Source organism: Bos javanicus, chromosome 6 (assembly GCF_032452875.1).
Source record: "Bos javanicus breed banteng chromosome 6, ARS-OSU_banteng_1.0, whole genome shotgun sequence".
NCBI lineage: Eukaryota > Metazoa > Chordata > Mammalia > Artiodactyla > Bovidae > Bos > Bos javanicus.
The window spans coordinates 11,902,091-11,908,757 of NC_083873.1; positions in this window are offsets into that span (position 1 = coordinate 11,902,091).

Below are 6,667 nucleotides of genomic sequence, written 5' to 3' on the forward strand. Positions count from 1 at the left end.
ATACAAGTCAAGAGCTCAGGGATAAATATAAACATTTCAAGGTCATCAGAATAAAAAATGAATTAGTATCTATGTCAAATGATTACTTAGAAAAAGTATGTTTAAGATGCAAAGAAGATCTAGGTGGGTCTGTCTGGGTATTTAAAGGTCTAATAGAGGAGAAGTAGCCAGTAGAGGAAACAATGATGATACCATTAAGTTAAAATATCAATACCAGTCAGGAAGCAGAAGCCAAAGGAAAAGGGTGAGTGAAAAGAAGAAAAAGTAATTATCTATCAATGGCAAATTGAGCAAGATGCAGACAGTTGTATGTTATTGTTGACCCAGCTAAGATTTCAGTGGAATGCTGGGCACAGACTGGTGGGTATGGAAATCTAGTAATAGTAGGTTTCAGTGAAAATGGAAGGGGAAGAAATGAAACAGCACAATGATCCATTGAGAGTGACAGTGAAGAAGACGTTACAGGTGGCTTGAAGAGGGGAGATAGCCAAGTCTTATCTTGAAGTGGAAACATGATCCCACTAGAAGAAAAAGGCAGAGTCAATGAGCGGTATTGAGTGGAAGTTTGAGATTTTAGATCACAGAGCCATGGGATCTTTCCCTAGCAAAGTTTTCCAACTGAAGTTCAATTACAAAAGCAAATGGCAGAATTCTGCAAGGTAATTGAAATGGAAGAACACAGGGCCAAGGGGTTGAAGAAAAATTGCAACCAAGTTATTAGAATGAAGAGAGAAAGTAGGTGGAATAGGAGGGGAAAAAATGAAACTTGGAGTGGACCACTAAAACATGTGAGTAGGGGTTAGAATCTTGATGTGCTTGGAGAATTTTGGCAATAGAGGTACTTGAATAAATGTTCTAGAAAAACAGTGATTCGGGTGATTCGGTTATTGAGAACCAAGATTTCAGAAGTGGTATATTTTCTGAAAAGATCCTGTATAAAAGAGGCTGCCCGAGAGAAATAAAGAGAAATTTAAAGATGAGAAGACCAAAGAAAGAACCAAAAAGCTGTATCATTTTGGATGATTTATTTACGTGGTTCTGAAGTCACAAAGAAATACACAGGATTAAGGAATCTAGATTCTTGAATAAAAGGGCTTGAATAAGTAGGTAAATATACAGCTATGACAAAAAATATGGAAGAGGGATATTATGGAAGTGCCACGAGCCTCAAAAGTAGTAGTGGGCATCTGCAGGAAAGAAAAGAATGAAGAGCTGGTACAGGAAATAAAAACCAAAGAAAACAACAACCCAATCTTTTTGTCATTGAAAAATTAATCAACAGTCAATCTGAGAAAGAAATGGAAATTTTTATTCAAGTCAACCTGAGGATTATAACCTGAGAGACAGTTCTCAGAAAGCTCTGAGAACTGTTTTGGTGAGGCAAGTGGGGAAGCTAGTATGCTGTGATTTTGGCAAAGGAGGCGTGTGCATTCAAGCACACATCTCAGCAGACGGTTGCTGTTACTGGTTTTGGTGCTTTTGTAATTATGGAAAGAGCAAGAAACTGGGTTCATAAAATTTTCTCCCGAAAATTTCAAAGTATCTGAGGGCCAGTTCTGCAAGTTTTCCCAGGGCACAAAGGGCCTCATATTGACCCTCACCCTCAGTTCCTTTCAGGGTGTATCTATCATACACTAGTGCCTGTAGTAGCTAATGGCTTGATTTTTGTAGAGCTAGATGATGGGCAACAGTCTTCATTTTATAATCCTTTCCCTTTTCAGTCTTAATTTCAAAAAAGATTTGGGAGGCATTTTGTGACTGATTGATCTTATAGACTATATGTTTAGTTAATCGTTTCAAATCATCATTACTTTAAAAAAATTTTTTTAATTGGTGGAAAATTGCCTTACAATGTTATTTCCTGCCATACAACAATGCCAATCAGTCAGATTATACATATATCCCCTCCTTCTTGAGCCTCCCCTCCCCCGATCCCACCCTTCCAGGTCAGCTCAGAGGGCCAGGCTGGGCTCCCTGGGTTACAGAGCCACTTATCACTAACTAGCTATTTTACACATTGGAGTGCACATATGTCAATGTTACTTTCTCAGTTCATCCCACCCTCACCTTCCCCCACTGTGGCTAGAAGTCCATTCTCTACTAGGCTCATCAATGCCATTTTTCTAGATCCCATATGCGTTAATATACAATACTTGTTTTTCTTTCTTTGTCATCATTAATTTTATCTGAGGCTCCATCACACATTTAGTAATGCAAGAAACAATAATCTTGTAAAACAGGCAGAATACAAGTAAGGCAGCTAGTAACACTGATAAGATCATAAGTGTTTAATCTAAGAACTTCCATCAGGTACAGCGCAGTATCTGCCTAGGTCTTCTGCCCAGTCTTTTCTGCACCAATCACGATCTCTAAGGGAAGAGCTATATTGGCACTATACATAAAGTTCACAAAAGATGTATGCACCTACAAAGTGAGTGTTGGGTCATCACAACCCCTTACAGGATTTAAGGAATGTTATCATCTCAGGAGTTATATGGCTGGTGCCAGAAAGAGAAAAATTGATCCTTACGGTTGAGCATGTATTTTTGCCATTGGGAAGGTCTAGTTAATACATAATGCAGATGCATAATCACACTGGAGGGGAGGGAGGAAGCCCAAATGGCAAAGAAAAATTTTATGTTCAAATTCTTATCTTGCCTTAAAATTTGAATTTTTATTATATCATCTTATACCTCATTTAATCAGTGTGAGAAAGAACAAGCAGCTTTTACTTGAGAGGGCCACATTAAAGCTAACAGCTATTAAGGCACAGGCAGTTTTCACCAACACAAGAATCTAAGAGAATGTTCTCAGAAGAACTGAAACATATAGAGTAGTATTCTGATCAAGAACAAGGCCTCTAAAGGGAAATAGGTTGGGAGTGAGAGGATCAAATTAAGTGCTGCACAGAATGGTACAAAGGTGAGAGTTTTTGTGAAGATGAGTATTCTTGTAATCAAATTTTTAGTTATGATAGAGCTAAACAGGGATATGACATATGACAGCATTGATTCAACTCTTGAAGGAAGAAGGGCAACCAGAACTATTAATCTGGTACAAAAGCACTACCCTTGATGATATGGAAGCTTATTAGATAGGTATCCCACAAGACTTGGACTAATAAGGCCATGCATAGTCAATGGCCCCCAAGTCTAGAGACAGTGTGATGCCAGCACGGGGTGGTAGCAGCTTCCCAGGACCTTGAACCATATAGTGTTGCATCAGCTTCCAACTTTTCTCAGGTCCCACTTCCTTCAGTGAAACTGTTCTCCCACCCCTCCAGACCACAGTGTCTGAACTCGTATGGCACTTACTATTAATACCTATACCATTTATCAGATTATTTAACTATATATCAACTAAGTCTAAGAACTGTTTCATACCCATGTAATTTATTGTTTCATGGTATTTAGTAAGTATTTAGTAAGCATTTAGTAAGCTCATAGAATGCAGATACTACATTTTACCCTTCGGGTGCGCCTCTCTCAAATTGCAACCTCAAGGGTATACACAGCAATTCTAGTTTTGTGCAACTCCACTCAGTCTTTGCCCAGTTCTCTTAGCAGAGAAAATTTAATCTTATTGACTCCAGATATGAGTTTATAGGTTTGCTAAAAACATACAAATGGTATCTATAATGTATGTTCACCTGTCTTGGAATACTGGGTGAAAAGATTATGCTTTAAAACTTGAAAGCATAATTTAAAACAAATTAAGCATTACCTCACACAGCTAATAAAGGAGTGCTTCTTGGAAGGATATTCAGGCCCATCATTCATTCACCAGATATTCAATATAAGCTGCTGCTAAGTCGCTTCAGTCGTGTCCGACTCTGTGCGACCCCATAGACAGCAGCCCACCAGGCTCCCCCGTCCCTGGAATTCTCCAGGGAAGAACACTGGAGTGGGTTGTCATTTCCTTCTCCAATGCAGGAAAGGGAAAAGTGAAAGTGAAGTCGCTCAGTCGTGTCCGACTCTTCGAGACCACATGGTCTGCAGCCTACCAGGCCCCTCCATCCATGGGATTTTCCAGGCAAGAGTACTGGAGTGGGGTGCCATTGCCTTCTCCATCAACATAAGCTATTGATTTCAAAACCTATAATGAATATAAGTAGGAGAAAAAACTTGATGAGACACAATTGCTTGGGTCAGAAAGGTTTCAATGTATTATTTACTATAAATAGACATTTTTGTGTACATATTTATAACAATGATGGATCTATAAAATGATATTCATATACACTATCTAGAAAGGAAGGAACGAGAGAGTAAAGAGGACATGGAGGGAAGAAGTAATTGAAAGCAAGCCCTCAGTTTTTGAGGACGGTGTGGAAGAGAAACCACACCTTTCCTTATGACCACCACAGCACTGTCATTGGCCAGTGGCCAGACTCAGGAGAAACATATGGAAAATAATGTATCTGGTATTTTTATGTTCTAAAGGCAGGTACTTGCAGTACCAGTGGCAGTAATCAGTTTTCACATGGAATGTGGGTACAAGTCACAGTATGGGAGGCAGCTACAATCAATGGGTTATTGAAACTTATTCTCAATAAAACATTACTTTCACACTACAAATGAACCAGTGTTTGAGAAAAGAACCTGCTAGCTAAAACATGTATAAAAGTGGTAGGCCTCAGGTATGATTCTTTAAAAAAATACAAACTAAAAATTCAGGCTTTGTCTAAATTATGATAGTCACATTTAAAATTATTATTGCTCATTTATTCATACAACAAAAACTACTAGAATTCTACTATGCATTAAGCACCCAGGAAATCTTAAAATATTTGTTTATACTGATTACATTTCCAAGTAAGTTATTCCAATGCAAAAACAAAACTATTTAAACGTTCCACCTGCTCTTTAATATTCCAAAATTATTCTCTTACCGAAGTACATAAACAATACTATCTTACTTCAAAGTAACAAATATGCAGTTTTAGAGAAAAATAAATGTAAGGACTTGTCCAAACTTATTTTAAAATACACGGCAAAGAAAACACAAAATTATCACAGTTTTAGTAGTACTAGGATAGTCTGTGAAAGACGTCTGTTCCTTGGTTTATATGATGTCATTTTGAGATTAAACATGTGTTTTAACAAACATAGAAAAACTAACTGACCATGGAATAAAAACTTGAAGAGCCATGAATAAACTAACAGTAACCAAAACAAGCCGGTTACAAAGTATGCCTTATTCAATTAAATTTCAGAAAAACTAGTATACACATACTGCAAATTTAAGATGCCCCAAGGAATTAGTAACTTGTATAACTAAACCATACATAGTTGATTTTTGTTAGGAACTCTAGCATTACCACAATTTGTAGTCAATATGTCTTTGAATGAATCTTCTCAATTTTGCTTTCTCTCTCAGGTAAATGAACCAAGATATTAGTCAAGTAACTATCTTAAAAATAATTTACAAATGGTAATCAGATTTGGTCTTTAAAGGAAAACATCAACACAGAAAACATGTGGATTGGTATCTATTAACCTGAAATATGTGTAATCTCATAGAAAGAACTATTTTAATTAATTTTCTAAGGTTTAATTATCACTTAATCTGTATATAGGGCTTCCCTGGTTACTCAGACAGTACAGAATCTGCCTGAAATGCAGGAGACCTGGGTTCAGTCCCTGGGTTGGGAAGATCCCGTGGAAAAGGGAATGGCTACCCACTCCAGTATTCCTGCCTAGAAAACTGCATTAACTGTGTATATGTCCTAAGCTAAAATGAATTTGATAGAAAATAATAGACAGATGGGTGGGTTGAAAAACATACAGTAAAGGTTATCTCTAATATATAACTGATAATACATATATATATGCATAAATAATATACACATATACAGAAATCTTAACCAAGAGAAACTGTAATAACATTTTTAATGCATCATAATACTTTTTACAAAATAATTTGAATTAATTTATTTTTGGCTGTGCTGGGACTTTGTTGCTGTGCGGGAGCTAGTCTCGAGTTGAGGCGCATATGGGCTTCTCACTGTGGTGGCTTCTCGTGTTGCAGAGCATGGGCTCTAGAGCACACAGGCTTCAGCAGTTTCAACATGTGGGCTCAAAACTGTGGCTCCCACGCTCCAGAGCACAGGCTCAATAGTTGTGGTGCACAGGCTTAGTTTCTCCACGCAAAGTGATCTTTCTAGATCAGGGAAGGAACCCGTGTCTCCTGCACTGGCAAGTGGATTCTTTATCACTAAGCCACTGGGAAGCCCAAAGCATCATAATACTTTGGCACATTTATTTAGTGGTTCCTCCAAGTTTGAACTTAGACTAAATTTGCGTTTTGATTTGGGGTTCAGACTTCTTCCTGTTTGCTAAGAATAAACATATCCATATTCACCAGAATAAAGAAATGTATATTAAATGTGAGAAAGAAAACTGGCCATACTTAAAGAGAGAGGAAAGAGCTATAGGTCTTCCAAGTTGAACCAGTATGAAGGATGCCTTGCAAACATTCTATGGAATGGATTTTCATTTCCATTACTTCCATGCTCAAATTTAAAAGAAAGAAAATTTGAAAGCGAGGAAAAAATCTCAGCCACTATTATGAATTTAAATTTCCATAGGAAGAATAATGAGTAAAACTTCAAGAAAATATGCAGATTTTATCTGATAATTAGGTAAATTCCATCTAGAACTAAGTG